The 16,740-nt window shown below is 29.9% G+C and overlaps 1 protein-coding gene across 3 annotated transcripts in view; it reads left to right on the top strand.

The window, feature by feature from the left end:
- The first annotated feature begins 1,648 nt into the window (after window positions 1-1,648).
- Window positions 1,649-16,740, top strand: part of LOC135959028 (mucin-2) — a 75,127-nt gene continuing 60,035 nt past the window's right edge. The window contains exon 1 of one of the 3 annotated variants that reach the window (XM_065510026.1): window positions 1,649-1,786. The gene's annotated coding sequence lies outside the window, so the exon portion shown is untranslated. Of the gene's footprint in view, window positions 1,788-16,740 lie in introns of all 3 variants that reach the window. The other 2 variants (XM_065510043.1, XM_065510034.1) reach the window with 2 other exon arrangements.

Raw genomic sequence — 16,740 nt, 5'->3', positions numbered from 1 at the left:
AGATATTTATGAAGGAACCCAGCAAAAATTGGAGCTTCACTTAAGTAGGTTTGTAAGGCAGAGAAGCTATATTACCCCTTACAAACCTGCTTACAGAAGGCATGATTTTTATATGGCCCACTTGGAAGCATTACTCTGCAATACATTCTGCTTTCTTGTAAGCGACAGGAGTAAGTCCACTTATTATTCAAATATTTCACTTGGTTGTAACCTGCTTTTCTATAAGGGATACCAGTAAACTTTTTATTTGTTTTAGCTTATATTAATACAAAAATGCTTTCGATAGTATTGGCTTATTTGTTGCTTTCTTGGTAAGGCTAATAAGTGTTTTGGAAGTGGCCCTTAAATCGGAGATATGACCAATTATGGACCAATCTTCATAGAATGCAATACAGCGCGTTTTGTATATATGAGGATGATTTTCGGAAGTGAACTTTATATGTGTCCACTAAAAATTTAGTATTGTGCTTTCTTTTAGCACGAAACATATTTCTGATTAATTTGATATGGATACTGCTGTTCTGTATGCATTTGAATGCGGGATAGGAAAAATCGTTGACCGATTTATTACCATTTTCAATAGAAATAGTCTTTTTTAGTAAAAAATAATGAGTGTAAAATTGTATGGTATTAAGTATGTGCAATATATTTATTCAAATAACAGGTTTGTTAGTGTATTTTGCACGGACATTGCTTAGTCGACTTAGAATTTCATGGGGATCAATAATATATACTTTGCTGGGTCTTAAAGCAATTATTTTTTATTAGTTTTATTGGATTATTTTATTAATTCGATATTCGAAAATTGTAATTTCTAAATTCTTCGAATATTTAATTCGAATATCATTCTAACGAACCTTATTCGAATGGATACCCTAGTAGTACGTACTACACTAACTAGACAATATAAATACTAACAACCAGCCAGCAATATCATCGTCATGAACAATTGTTGCTTGTTTCTTGTTTATTTTTTTTTGTTGTACTTTTTTTTATTTTACTGTAATACTTGTAGTGTACACAGATACAACAAACAACAAATCAATCGATAGGAATTATCGAAATCGTTCGCAATTTTTTCTGTTTGTATTTTTTTACTATTTGGTTTATTTGTGAAAATTGTATTTCCATTTTATTTTATTTTTTCTTTTTAATTTCTAAAAGAGTCTATCGTGTTGAAAACAAAAAAACCATCATAATTCAGTACATTATTGTGCACGAAACACACACGTAAATTAACTGAAAATATAAACGGCGCGGCATTAAATTATACAAATTTGTATTGATGTGTTTCTGCGAAAACACAGAAAAAAATAAAACCTAGAAAAAAAACCTAACAGTAATTGTATGAAAAAATAGTGAAAATATTTTACAAAGTTATCAACACATTTTACAGAAAGTAGAAAAAAAATATTACTTTATATTAAGAGCAAAAAAAAATGTGCATACATAAAATTAAATCAAAATACATTGTTTTCATTCACATAAATATTTTGTTGAATTAATGCAAAAACATATACAATTTTCATAATTGCATTATATAGAAAATAAAGAAATAAATATCTTTATAAAAATACCATGTCATGTATTGGTTGGATGGTTTTACATTTGATGACAATTTAATCAATAATTCGTTTCTGAGCGCAGACAGCAATGGAGAACTAAGTGACAACAATCATCGCCTATCGAAAGCCTCATCATCGTCCGGCAACGCAAATTCCAATTTCAGATCTTCAAATCGTAAAGCACAACATCTTAGAGGAGTAGCGGCCACAACGAAAGCAAGTAAGTTTGCTCAATTAAATACTTTTTTTATTACTAAAAATTCCATATAAATAATATTTATTTTACTGTTTTATAGCACTTATTTAAAAAAATTTTTTTTATTATCAACAAGTATTTGAATTTGTTTAAATGTTTATACCATTAAATTTATTTTAGCCCCTGTATTTTCAAATAATTGCATTAGTTTCTTGTTAGAAATCTAGAAAACAATTCATTGAAAACAATAAATCAAAAAGTTTGCAATAAAAACAAGTACATAAATTATTATTATTGAAATTATTCATATCATTTTGAATTAGTACACTGTTCTATAAATTTAATGAATTTCATTTATTAGTTCTCTTGTGTAAGGTTTGTAAATCTGGTTGAGCATAACTACAAATGTGGATACTAAAACAATCGTTGAATGAAATATATAGATATTGATGTTTTAATGTTTTAATCAAGATAATTTAAGAAAACTTTAATCAGTTGAGTTATATATATCCGATAAAGTATTAAAATAATTTATCTCAGTTTTACTTACTACTCTCGATGCAGACATTTACGTGACGTATTCATAAAATATGGTTCTGTTGAATTCTAAGCGAATACCGAGATTAGTGTGCAATTTCAAAAAAAAAAAACTGCAAAAACCATGAGAAAAAATAATTTTAGATACAGATTTAATCGAATCATTGGATATTTTTCCAATCCTGATATCGAAAATGTTGTATTTCAAATACCAGTGTTGTACTTCCTCTTGACTAATATATATTCTTACTCCAAAAAATAATAAATTTTTAAAAATCAGTCCAAAGACTATTTGTCTTCCGAATATTACACAGCACAACAAAATTCCAAAAAATTTTAGCCATGATAAAGTTCATATGCATTGAAACTACACACTTCAGATGATCTCGTGATCTTTATTTGCATTATGAGAGAAAAATTTGTTTTAATTTATCAAAATAAAAAACTGAAAAACATTTATTTCAAAACGTTAATCCTTTCATATCCTATAATCGCTCACATATAAGGCCCACTTCCGAAAATCACTTTTACAAGCATAAAACTCTCAATTATGTTGATAACCACATATAATTGTACAGAAATAAGTTTCCATATATAAAAATCATATAAATTTTGAAAGCCAAATAAAATTTAGAACCTTTTTGTCGATTTTTTTGATTATCTCAATTATGTTGATAACCACATATAATTGTACAGAAATAAGTTTCCATATATAAAAATCATATAAATTTTGAAAGCCAAATATAATTTAGAACCTTTTTGTCGATTTTTTTGGAAAATCTGACCTTTTTTCTAAATGGACCATTTTTTTTGCTCAAAAGGAAGCTGGGATCTATTTCATTAAGAACTTTTGGACTATTAGTGGGATGCGAGTGGCACATATATCAAAATAATTGTTCTGTAAGATATATAATTTTTGATTTTTTTTTTTCAAAATGGACCCTTTTATTAATTTTTGTTTTCTCAAAATAAAGCTTCCCAGCAAAAAATATTTCGGATTTGGAAGCAATAAATATGATTACTGCATCTTCTACTGCTACATTAATTGCATCCTAAAATTATTGCCTTACAAAAATTATTTTGGAAGGCATACATTAAGCTATTCGTATAGGTGATGAAGAACTTAGAAAAAATCAGCGCTTCTTGTTAGGCAATCACTGGGTCTGTAAGATTTTATTGCTTCTCCATCTATCTATGTGCACAATTGTTTGCACATATTTAATTCGATGAAATCAGGTTAATATTAAAGCTGTGAAATATGCTTATTTTGGATTCCATATGCAGAGCCTCTACGAGAGGAATCCCATATAAAAATCATGTAATCTTTCATGCGAAGTGGTAGCACTATACAAGTGCTCTCTGCCTTACAAACCTGCTTCCGAGGAAGCACCATTTTTTGCTGGGTTAAGTGTTTTCCTTTAAGGGCTTTTTTATAGCTGAGTGGGATACATATAAAAATAATTGTTTTGTAACTCGAGACATACACTTTTTGAGTTAAAAAATTTATTTTGATATATATATAACTCGCATTCCACTAAGGGACCAAAAAGGCACATTTTGGAAAAAAGTTAGAATTTGAAAAAAAAAAAAAATAAAAAACAAATTGTATATCTTGAGTTAGTTTTGTATTATTCTTCATTATTAAAACATATAATCATTAAAAATTTTAAATCCTGAGTTCGACATACTCCACAGGAGAAAATCCTTCAGGCCAGCTTTAATGGCTACGAAATAAAACAGATGAAACCGACATATCACAGAGCAGTGAATATTTTCATCCGGCCATAGGTTGACAAATTTGAAAATCGTTATTATGCAAGACATATCGGCATCACACAGAATAGAAAGAATATTTCATTTCATTATTTTGGTACAATTTTGATTTCAAATCACCCGGGTGCACCCCAAAAAAAAATGTAAAAACCCACAAATCATAAGCATAATTCTCAGCGGAAAGAATTTGAGATTTCTTGTTATTTTTCGATTAATATTAGCTGAGAATCAAAGTAAATTCGAGACTTCCTGTACCTCTTAGACCGCTCCTTGAGTTTTTATACACTACACCACCATAATGGGGAGCGTATATTGGGTTAGTACTGATGTTTGTAACATACCAAAATATTGTCCCAACACCCACCTTAAACTATTCCAATCTGCTCATCGATTTAGCGATGTCCGTCCGTCTGTCCGTCCATGTAAACCTTGTAATCAAACCACAGGCTCTTCTATTGCCCCAAGGACGAATTTGGTTAGAATCGGTCCATTATTTCTCCTAGGCCCCATACGATTGCCCTATCTGAAAATAGTTAAATTCTCATAAGTCTCCAAGTTATATAGATATTCGAACCAAATTCAGCAGAAATAAGTTTTATATAAGTCGAACTCGCCTCACCAAGTTTTGTGATCATCAGTCCACAATTATTCATAGCTGCCATATAGACTAACTTCCGAGAATCGCTATAACTAGCATAATTCTCTTAAAAATTTCGGTATTCAAATAAAATTCAATGCAAATAATGTATCTATACAAAAGTCATGTCACTAAATTATATAACGATCGGTGCATAATTAGTCATGGCTCCCATATAAAGCCCACTACCGAAAATCATTTTAATGAAAATAGATTTCGTAATTAAGTTGGTATTCAAATAAAATTCAACACAAGTATGTTTTATACCCAATAAGCATTTTCGCTGGAATTCAAGTGTAAAACAAGTTTAATTCCAGTCATACATTCACATTTCAAGGGTTGAAATACACTTGTAGTACGCTTTAATTCAATAGCATTCTCCAGTGAAAAGGAAACTGGAATTCAAGTCGAACATTCCAGTGTTTATACAGTTGAGTTCAAGTCTTGAATTAAAATTCAATTCAAGTAGGAATAATACTTGAATTCAAGCTTTAAAATACAGTTTAATTCAATAATATAATTATTGTTTAATTCAAGTCGAAAAAATAATCGGATTCAAGCTTTGATTTATTTATTTTACTAATTAATTAATCTCAAATTTTTTTGGATTCTATTTATTTTGCAAAAAAAAACATGTTTTATATATTATTAAAATACAAATCAATTAAAAACAATCAGCTCATTGTAAGATCTTGGAGATGCATTCTGAAGTTTTATTACTTTCGATTTCCTCTGGGAATCTAAAACAAAATATTTAACAGTTTCATCTACTGAATTTAATTTTTGGGAAATTGGCGATGGATTCGCATTTTACTTATTGATGTTTGATGTGATAGAAAAATTGTTTAATCTATTTTCAATTGTTTCTTAATAATTTTTTTAATTTGATGAATTTTTGTTATTTGTTTGACAAAAAAGAATATGAAATATGTATTTCAAAAATAATGTTTGACTTGAAAAATGGACTGGAATTCAAATTGAATTCAAATTTAATTTCCAACACTTGAAATTAAATTTTTGAGTGCTTATTGGGTATATACTGAAGTCATGTCATCTAATTTTATAGCGATTGGTCCACAATTAGATAGGTGGGTATCATATGGTCGGGCTTGACTGACTATACTTTCTTACTTGTTAATCTTGTAAATGGATATTTCTCGTGCTGTAGATTATTACTTCCAGTACTCAATTTTTAACATATATTTTTTGTATAATTCAATAATGTGAAACAGTTCCAATTTATGTTTAAGATACCCGTCGCCATAATCTGGCATTAGTCCGCGTGCGAAATGACGTTCACACAAAACTAAACAATATAAGTGACGGGACACTGCCCTAAACGGTCTTTCGATCTGTCTCTAAACTCGTCATCTCGTGGCATCTATTCAGGTTGTACTGGAATATGTCCTCGAAGAGGGTGGCATGGTTGACGGTATCGAAAGCTTTCAATAAAAATATTGATACCAGGACCGTTATTTTACTTATTTGAAAATGTGGCTATGGCGGTTAATGATGTGGCGGTGCAGTGCAATTGCCGGAATTTTCAAAAAATATTTTTGAATTTAGCTAAATAAAGTATTGGTTCACTCAATAATCGATTAATGTTTTAAATGAAATATTAGATAAATTTGGAAAATATCTCCTTTTTTCAGAATTTACTAAATATACTTATGTATATACCGTAAAAATATAAAAACAAATCAAAAAAGCTCTTAATTGTTGATGCGTTTATAATATTTGTACTTTTGTGTTCTTTTTTGTTAAATAAAATATGTTTAAGATCTCATTTGTATCATATTTCTTATTGACAGCACTAGATCTGTTCAATGTCGCTTAAGTTAGCTACGGCGGCAACGGTGATCGTGTAGCCGTATAGGTGTGATGGCGCCAAAATAATTTTCTTCGTCTAAACGATCACTTTAACTTTGTCGGTAGGGTACTATAATATACATATCGCACATTTGCTACAACACTGTCATAACTCAAAATCCTTGTTTTTTGAACTGAATAACACAAAATATGCACAGTTCTTTAGTCTTTCATACAGTTCTATCAATTTTTATTAATGTCAGTTATTTTTTGTTTGAGAGTGTTTGTTGTTGTAAACATCAAAATTAAAATTCATGGTTTCTCGTATATTTGACAAGTACAAATTAGGGTTAAATATAAATTAGAAAGATATTAACATCCACTATCTAAATCAGGTTTTTTTCTGAAATCGCATGATTTATTTAAGAAATAGTAAAATGTCATAAAACATTCAAAGCCGTTTTTCTGGAAACGGCTTTCGGAATTATGACGTTGTTGCAGCAAATGAGCGATATGTGTATAAAGTATAATATCATAAACATCTTCATAAAACTGCTATGACTTTATGTTATTTACCAATTGCCCTCTCAATGGTATAATTGAATATCTTCCCAAACCATTTATAAAGCTTTGGCCGAGATTTTTGCTCTCACTTTAGAATCTCAAAAGTTTGATTTTTTTTCTTTGGAAACATCAGAATATCTCCTGTAAAACTATAGATTTCAATGTGGATTATATAGTATGCCATTTTCGAATCAACTATTACATTCCATGATAGCGATAAGAAGTATATACTCGTATTACAATTTAAACAAAATTCTAAATTCTCACCTATACAAATATTCGATTATTGTACTTTACTATTGTTTGTAATTATATATAAAGCAATAAAAACACCATTAAGTTTCTACTTAATTACTCTAACTAGTCATTATCTACTAAAAATAACATTTTACGATTTCAAATGCAAAATACTCGAAAATATTTAATTTTGGCCAAAGTTCAATTTGGTCAGCCTCAGTATCAATCGTTTAACCATAAATCATTATAAAATTGAATTTGATTATCTTGCGGTTACAAAAATGTTTTCCTTTTCATGTTGTGCCAAATGCTTGGGATGTTGTTTAATGAAATAGATTTTTGACAACATCAGACAACATATTTAATTTAATTGTAAATTGTTGTTTAAACAAATCAAATACTTGTTGAAAATAAATTGTTAGTTAGCTAATATTTGTCAGTTAAAAACAACACAAACAGCAGCAACTAATTCGGTTTGTTGTCTATTTGTATATCAAGCAGTGTGCAACTATTTGTAGATAAATATACGAAAGTCACTTATATGTTAAATTTACGTAAAATAACAGTAAAATAAATATTTATTTAACACATCTGATTAATTAAACAAATATCATGTTTTGCCAATAAACCATACAATAAAATTATAAGCATTTATTGTTGTGTCGGGTCAGAAATGGCTGGATTAAACGGGAAAGTATTAAATCACAGATAAAAATCAAGAATATATTTTGGATATTTCTTATAATAACAAACCTAAAAGTGTTTATTTGTATAAAATATGTTGAAGTTCACAAATTTCTAACGTATCTTAGTTGCCTTTCTGATGGCATTTTAAACTTAGGGGTGTAACTCAAGATAAAATTAGAGAATTAGTGAATCTTAAATTCGAAAATAACACAAGAAAAAAATAACTGTGTGAGTTTATACGTGTATCGGCAGTAGGTCTTAAATGGGAGCAAAATCTGTTAATGCTATTTTCATTCATATTAGATCGGTTCGGCTTCTTATTAACAAAATCTCTTTTCCTGTCTCCACCTCAAAATTAAGTTTAGAACATTTGATATTTATGTTCCAGAAATAACCTTTGCTTCAAAAGGCGCACTTCTGAAAAACACTTTAAAACTTTTTATTTTCTTTTAATTTTTTATTACATTTTTCTAAAACGTTAGTCAGCACACCCCCAAAACTGCCTCATTAACATTAATTTGGACATTAATTTTCTTTATTAGAAAACTAAGACGTATGAGTAATATTTACGATGATTTAGATTTCCTGATCCACTAAAAGATAAATTAATAAAATATAGCATATATATTGGGGTGGGTAAATTTTTTTGGTCAACAGGCGTATAACAAAAACGTAATCTACGAAAAATTCTATGAAAATTTCCCCAATAAACTATGGGTCTAAAATCAGAACCTAGCTCCCGTTGAGAGACTTCAAAATACACGTTTAAGAAATTTCACTTTCCAACAAATTGAGACTTTTTGATTGGAACAGAATAGCGACCCTCTAATTCTGAAAGGGCATGTTGAGTAGATCATTTTTGTAGAATAAAATTGTAGTCCAGCAGGTCTGATTTTTTTTTACAGTGGATGAAAGTTTTAATTTTTTGAACGAAGGGAGCATTATACTAACTGAAGAAAATGTTAATGTCTGAGAGATTCTTATTGTCAGAGTTATATCGTGCAATTTTTCGGGGATCATTTTTATGGAAGATCTTAACCCTCTATTTCCACTCTTTAGAGGTCAATTTGACCCTTTTTCAAGAAAATCAAAAAAAAAAAAGACCTTTAAAAAAGGACATTAGGGTCCATGTCTCTAGCATAGACGAATATGACATAGGACAAGTTATTTACAAAAATTGTATTACTTTTGCGTTCACCTACAAAACGCAGTGAATTATTTTTTTAATCCAAAAAACACAAACAGTTTTTTTAATCAATAAATCAAGCTGGCTCGAATCCATATTTAAAATTTGCGGTAAAGGGAAAGAATCCGCTGTTTTACTACAAAAAAAAATATAAAGAAGTCATAAAAATTTGAGAAAATTTGTGAGTTCGTATATGGAACATTAGGTTGGCACTTAAAAAAGTTGAATTTTTGCCATTCGGTGAAGTTAATGTAAATCGGTTGGGGTTAAGACTTGCCGTGCACCTTCGTTCATTGATTAACCCGAACCGACTATCCTTGTCTCAACATGCCTACATGAAGGGCAGATCTGTTGAGACTGCTTTACATTCGCTTGGATAATTGAGAGAATCCTGCGAATATCTGCACTAATGATTAAGGGTTCGCTGCGCAGTACACCGTCTCGTGCTCTGTTTGTAATGATGCACTGGCTATCGGCTGATCTAATGGCCAAACAATTGGCCATACATTCGGCGGTTAGGTTAAGTACTGTTGGAGCATGGAAGACCAGATGTACTGGTCATGCGTCTATTTTGGGTAGTATATCTTATCTCCCTGTTAATATTGATTACTGCACTCCCTTACCTTTTATTGACAGGCGCTTCTCTGTGTCATTGGCGGGCGAGTCTCCTTTCTCTATGGACACGCTTTTCATATACACAGATGGCTCTAAGTCTGCGGATGGGGTGGGTGGAGGCTTTTATATTCCCCATCTTCAGAAGAGGGTGTATTTCAGGCTACATGATCAATGTAGTGTAATTCAAGTTGAGATTTCAGCGATCAAAAGGGCGGTACACTGGATGAAGTACTATAGGGTGTTTGGTGTGAATATCCGAATATGTACCGACAGTAAGCCTGCTATCAAATCCCTATCTGGCGTCTACTCGACATCCAGATTGGTACATGAATGCCGGGTATCTCTTAATGAGATGGCGAGATATTCTAACCTGGAGTTATTCTGGGTGCCTGGTCACTCTGGTGTACCCGGCAATGCTATTGCGGATGAACTGGCCAAAAGAGGCTCACGTCTACATATTGACGAGATCGATCACTTGGTCGGTTTACCGCTATCTTGCTGTAAGTCAACCATACAGCGTAAATTATTTGAGTCTGCTCAGCTCAGATGGTCTAATTTGACAAACTGCTCGATATCGAGACTCACTTGGCCCGTATTTGACCATCATAGGTCAATGTCCCTCACGGGGCTACCTCGGGCTAGGCTACGAGCTCCGATATCAGTGCTCACCGGGCATTGCTTGATAGGTGCGCATGCTAGGAGATTGAATAATCCATACAATGACTTCTGTAGGAGTTGCCATGATGAAGATGAGGATGAGACGATTGAACATCTCCTCTGTCTTTGTCCTGCCCTAGCAGGGGTGCGGACTGCGACAATAGGTAGTCCATTTCTAGCGGATCTATCTACTCTGGATGTCAGGAGGTTGGATTCGTTCATTCGTGCGTCAGGTTGGTTCGGCATTGAACCCATTTCTGACATGTGAAGGACCTCTTGAGGCCCTGAGCATGATCCTTAGGGTAACACAATGGGACCAATTTAATGGACCCAAGTGAGCTGGTTGGTAACTAGCTGCCTTTATAACTTAACCTAACCTAAGACTTGCCGTGTCGCAAGTGCTCTGAAGTTATGTGATTTACAAGGGGAAAAAATGTAATTTTTTAATTTTTTGTAAAAATGTTGCCATTAAAAAATTACTTTTGGAATTTAATTTAAAAGAATAGAAATGTGTACGTAACACTCGTTCTAATAAATATAAAGAACAGAAATTGAATAAAATATTTTAAAGTTATTAAAAATACTTTAAACAATTAGAACAAGAAATGTAAGAACAAAATTAACATATTTTGGCAAATATTAAAATAAAACCTCATTTTTACTTAGCATAAATCCAAATTTACTTGCATATGAGTTTTTGGCTTCGGTGGTATGATCTATTATAAGGTATGACCAACAACATTTATTTTTAACGACGGTTTCAAAACTTCACTTTCAATTTTTTAAAAATTTAGTTAAACAAATTTCATCATAATGGGATTTATTGAGAATATAATACGGAATAAAAATATGAAAATATCTCCTATATTTTTTCCGTACCTGCGACTTAAATTTTGTGATTTTCGAGAAAAAAAATTATTTTGGCCATATTTTGTCGAATGAGCCCAATTACTTACTGTTATGATTTTTAAGTAAAGCCTCTTCAGAATATTATAGCCCAGGTAATTTTAAATATAGTCTGAAAGTTTTACTAAAATCGAAAACGCTAACCCTTAAATTGTGATGGTCAATATTTTGAATTTCTCATGGAAAGATAGCTAAATGTAATACATATATTTTTGAGCCGATTTTGATGAAACCTATGAAAAATATAACATGAATTAACCCTTTTTCATCGCAAAATCGTCTTTCAAGATCTCTCAGCTTCAATTCGTATGGTAGCCAATTTCCCCTTTATACGTTTTGAAATTGCTGATTTAACAAGTTCTTGTTGAATTTTACAACAATCTTCTTGGAGTAATGCCTGCAATTCTTGGCCTTCAAATTGTTATGGCTGACCTGGACGATCTTTGCCTTCTGTGTCAAAATGACCACTTATGAACTGCACGACCATAATTCATCATAGCTCCCATATATTGACCACTTCCGAACAACACTCTAACCGGCATAAATACTGGATTTTGTAACAATCACACGATAATTCTCCATAGTTCCTACATAGGATCCTCTATTGAGAATAACTAAAAAACCATAAAAGTTTTGATAGTGGGTATAAGTATAAGATTCGGCACAGCCGAATATAATACTGTTACTCATTAAGAAATTAATACATTTTTGACCAAAAACTTAATTTCTACGAAATTCGGAAAATTCAAATCGGTCCTCAGTCTAACCCGTAATATAAAATTTACATTTATTAAAATCTAAATGGAAATTTTGTTTTAAATAAAATGTTTATACTTTGTATTTAAGCATCTATGGGTTAATGAAATACAAAAAAAAAATATTTTTAATTGGATTTTTTTACATTTTATTTTTATACTCTCTGTCAAAAAAGGTGGAGGTATATTGATTTTGTCATTTCGTTTGCAACGCATCGAAATATTCATCGCAGACTCATAAATTTATATATTCTCTGGGTCCTCATAAGATTCTAGGACTATATCGCTATGTCGGTCCATATGCTAAATGGTCCTAAACGAAAGAAGCTAGCTGGTTGATAATGTTTGTTTGGTATTGAAAATGGACAATATCGGCGCATGATTTCACTATATGTTGAATATAAGGCAATCCTGATAAAATGATGAACAAATTAGTTCTAAATACTTTGAAATTATACTGTAAAGTATGGCGAAAATCCGGTAACATTTTACATGCAAGAAAATTACTTAAACATTCATAAATGTATTATAATAACTAGTATCGTGATGAAATTGGACATAACAAGTTGTATATGAACCTAAAACTTTCTACCAAATTTTGTGAGGATCGGTCCATAATTGACCCCCATATAATCTTAATAGCAGAAAAATATTTTATTGTTAATGCGTGAAATAACCTCCGTATTGATGGTGTACAATATTCGGCACTGCCGAATATAATACTCTTCCTTGTTTTATTTTTTTAAATATTGTTACTTTTACCCAAAACTTGATACTTCAAATAAAATGTTCAACATGCAAACGTTATTCGATTTCGTACAAATTTTCAGCGTTTGGTTTTTAGATGACTGGGTATAATTTTAGACCTTAAGAGCATGGGCTACCCTAATGTGTATAGATTCATATACTTAGTCTAAGTATAACAATAAATCATAAACAAATTACATCTCATCTCTTAAATTCTGTTTGCAATTAAAATTTTGAATTAATACATGAAATGGCATCAAGCACATTCAATAAAAAAAATCATTATTTTATAAAATTTTAACGAATATTAATTTCCACATAAATGAATGTTTCAGTGCATTTATGTCATTTCATTTGTTTCGTAATTAAATCTTATTAAATAAGTATGTATTATTAATTAACCATTATGATCTCAATTATGATTTAATGTTCATATACAGTTTATTCATAACAATCCCCCTTAATAATATTGCATCTTACCCAGTCATTGGATAAACATACCAATGAAAATATGAATATGATATTAATTTGCTCAAAACCACATTCATAAAATTATAAATAAACATAATTGCAGATATGATTAAAGTTAAATAAAAAAGTATACCGACTAATTGACAAAACATTATGAGAGCAATTGAAAATATTATAAAAAAACAAACAAAATGTAATTAAATTTCAAACAATTTCAATTGTGGTAGCAATATGGCAATATGTTCAAGTTAAAAGTTTATGTGCTAATAAAAATAATAAAACAAATAAAACAGCAGCACCAACAAAAGTATTATATTGTTTTGTGGGTTTATGTCTTGACTAATGTATAGCTGCTATTTTTTAACTAAAAAAAATCTAATATTTTTTCCACACGTTTTTGCTTTATGACATTTTAATTAATTAAAAACATGTTTGTTATAAATATTTATTTTTTTCTAACCACGAAACATAGCTAAAAAATAATGAGCACTAATAAACAATTTTTGTGTATATTTTTTATTTTTTTTGCTTGTTTGGGCAAACAGTACCCAGATAAATAAAACATTATTATTAGGAGCATAAAAAACAATTGTGTTTTGGACAACAAAGTAATAAACTAGATACATGAAGAAATAATTTATAATTTCTAGAAAACAATTTCTAACAACACATTGTTACGTGCGTATTTATTGTACATTAAAATGTTTTTGGAATTGAATTTTATTTGTGTTTAAAATGGGAAGAAAATACAAAATAACAACCAATTAAATTTGCAATTTAGGATATTTGTATATTAGACTGATCCAAAATTCAAAAAGTTGTACAAAATTTCCGAATTTTGAACATTAGTTCCCATACTTACTAACTTCAAATCGATATATCTCGATTCCTAGACCTGACCCAGCGAAACGCCGGGACTATGTAAATTTTTTTGACATATATAAACTTTCCCTGTGGGCATAAATTCCGCCATAGTGTAATTAATATCATGATGGACTTAAACATAAACAAGGATTGTATGAACTTAAAACTTTTTTAACTTTTGTGAGGAACGGTCTAGAATTTATCCTCCCCCATATAACCCCTATTTATATATTATTTATATATAATGAGAGAGTTATAAGGAGAGTTGTCGGAGGAAGTTTTGTTTATAAGTAATTGATTATTGAACTATCTGTTGGAAGTGTCTTGTTAACTGTATATTTGAGGTCAATTAGCACCCGTAAATATTAAAATATCTAGTTATGTAAGGTAACTGACTTTATGTAACCGAAATGTGAATCCAAATGCGTTCACTTCTTTGGACCTAGTCACGTAGCTAGAATGATAGGCAAAATCACTAGTTCGCGACAGTCGTTCTAGGAGACTGTCGCTTCGTTATCAACATTTATTTGAAAGCAGCATGTAATTTTGAGATTTTATTTTTAGTTTCTATTTGAAACTTTGTAGAAATGCCGCACCATTTCTGTCAGCATCATAAAAAATGCATATCTAATTTATATTTATTTGTTTTTTCTATCATTATCACATTTTTGCAAAACATTAATTTGTCTAATTTGTTTTACTCATCCACCCACATAATGTAATTTAAACATTTTGGAAAAATACGTTAATAATATAAAACAAAACAAAAAAAAAAAACTGTTCATAATAAAATCATGTCAACATCAAGTTTTGTTGAGGATTTTCTAAAAAAAAAATATTTTTGCGGTCACAGACTTTAAAAACTAAAATGCTACACGTCTACTTTATGAGAGTGATTTGTTATTATTTTTTTTTGTTGTTTTGGATTGACTGTCTGACATCTCTATGGCAGAGTCATTCACAGAGCCTCTCACATTAAAATATTTAAGATTATAGAAATATATGTTTATATTATATGATATTTAGTTTTGTTTGAAGTGTCTTTAATACATAATTGATGAGCCATAAAAAGATAAGAGAATGAGGAAAGAGTACACTGATATAAAATAGTGTATATATTTCGATTAAAGAAATATTGTGATAGTTTTCGGTATTTTTATAATTTAAACTGACTAAGAGCCAGTTTTTGACTTCGTATTTAAATATGAATTATATTTAAGTTCTATTTAAATGCGAAAATGAGTTTCTCAGTGCTTTTTTAAATGATACTTAAATGGCCGACGTTGGTCATTTAAATTCTATTTAAGTTTCATAAACTACCATATGTTTTTGACAGCTGACTTTTGATGTTTGGTTTTTTTTCACTCTATTCTAGTAAAAAAAAAAAACAAACAACAGCGTCTTGCTAAAAAAAGCGTCTTGCAAAAACTACAATTCCGATGCGGGGCAATTGGAGCTTCTTTTGTGCATTTTCCTACCAATAATTTTATTGTTTAATAAACTTTTATTTCTTATTGGGCAAAATGTATCAATTTTTGTTTTGGTTGAACAGCTGTTTTAAGCAAAACTATCGATAAATTTTTGATATTTAGTAGTGCTACCATACTTTTATCTTATTTAAATAAGACAAATTATGTAGCACTGAAAAACTCAAACTGTATTTAAATACAACTTAATTTTAAGTTAAAATTAACTAAATACGTATTTAAATAACAAGTCAAAAACTGGGCATAAGGATTTAACTATGTACATTAAACCACAAACATGTGTAGATCATTTAAAAAATGTTAAACATTTTTAAAAAATAAAAAAATTATAAGCATCCTATAATTAAATTTTTCGTTTTAAAATTTTTGTACATTTTTTCCTCTAAAAACACAAAAAGCATTAAATTTACATAAGATATTTAAAAAAATCTTAAATCTTATTAATGTTCTATTAATGATTATCACACCACTTGTTGGCCGCAGAAATATACAAAACGCTGTATGCTACAATTTAATGAAGCAAAAAATTTCAATATTTATGTGTCTAAACTGTGTTGGACATTCACTCTTTGTTTTCTGCTCTTTTTTTGTCTAAACAAATTTTATTGTTGACTTTAATTTTTAGAGCAAATTATAAACGGTGTTTGTTGAGATTTTTTGCTATTTGTTATTTACCTACCACATGGTAAGTAATTTAATTTTCTTAAACTTTTTGTAACTCACCGACAAAAAAAAATCCGTAATTGAATACTTCATAATATTACCCACTCTGTGTGTCTATGTAAAACTGGTGGTGAAATTACAGGTCACAATTTAAAATATAACTTATAACTTTTTTTGGACAGAAAAACAGGCTTTTATTAAGTTTTTCTGGTACAAGGTTTCAGTAAGCGCCACTACAAATGTTGTCTTGTGATATTGCTAAAACTCTCATGCGATAATTATGCTGGAATAATGATATAATTTGCCTATATTTCATCCAACGCCATATCTCCGAAAATTAAACGAAGAAATCAGAATAAATACGTTTCATGTAAACACAAATGA

This window comes from Calliphora vicina, chromosome 1 (genome assembly GCF_958450345.1).
Source record: "Calliphora vicina chromosome 1, idCalVici1.1, whole genome shotgun sequence".
Lineage (NCBI taxonomy): Eukaryota > Metazoa > Arthropoda > Insecta > Diptera > Calliphoridae > Calliphora > Calliphora vicina.
This window is presented reverse-complemented; position numbering and strand designations above follow the sequence as displayed.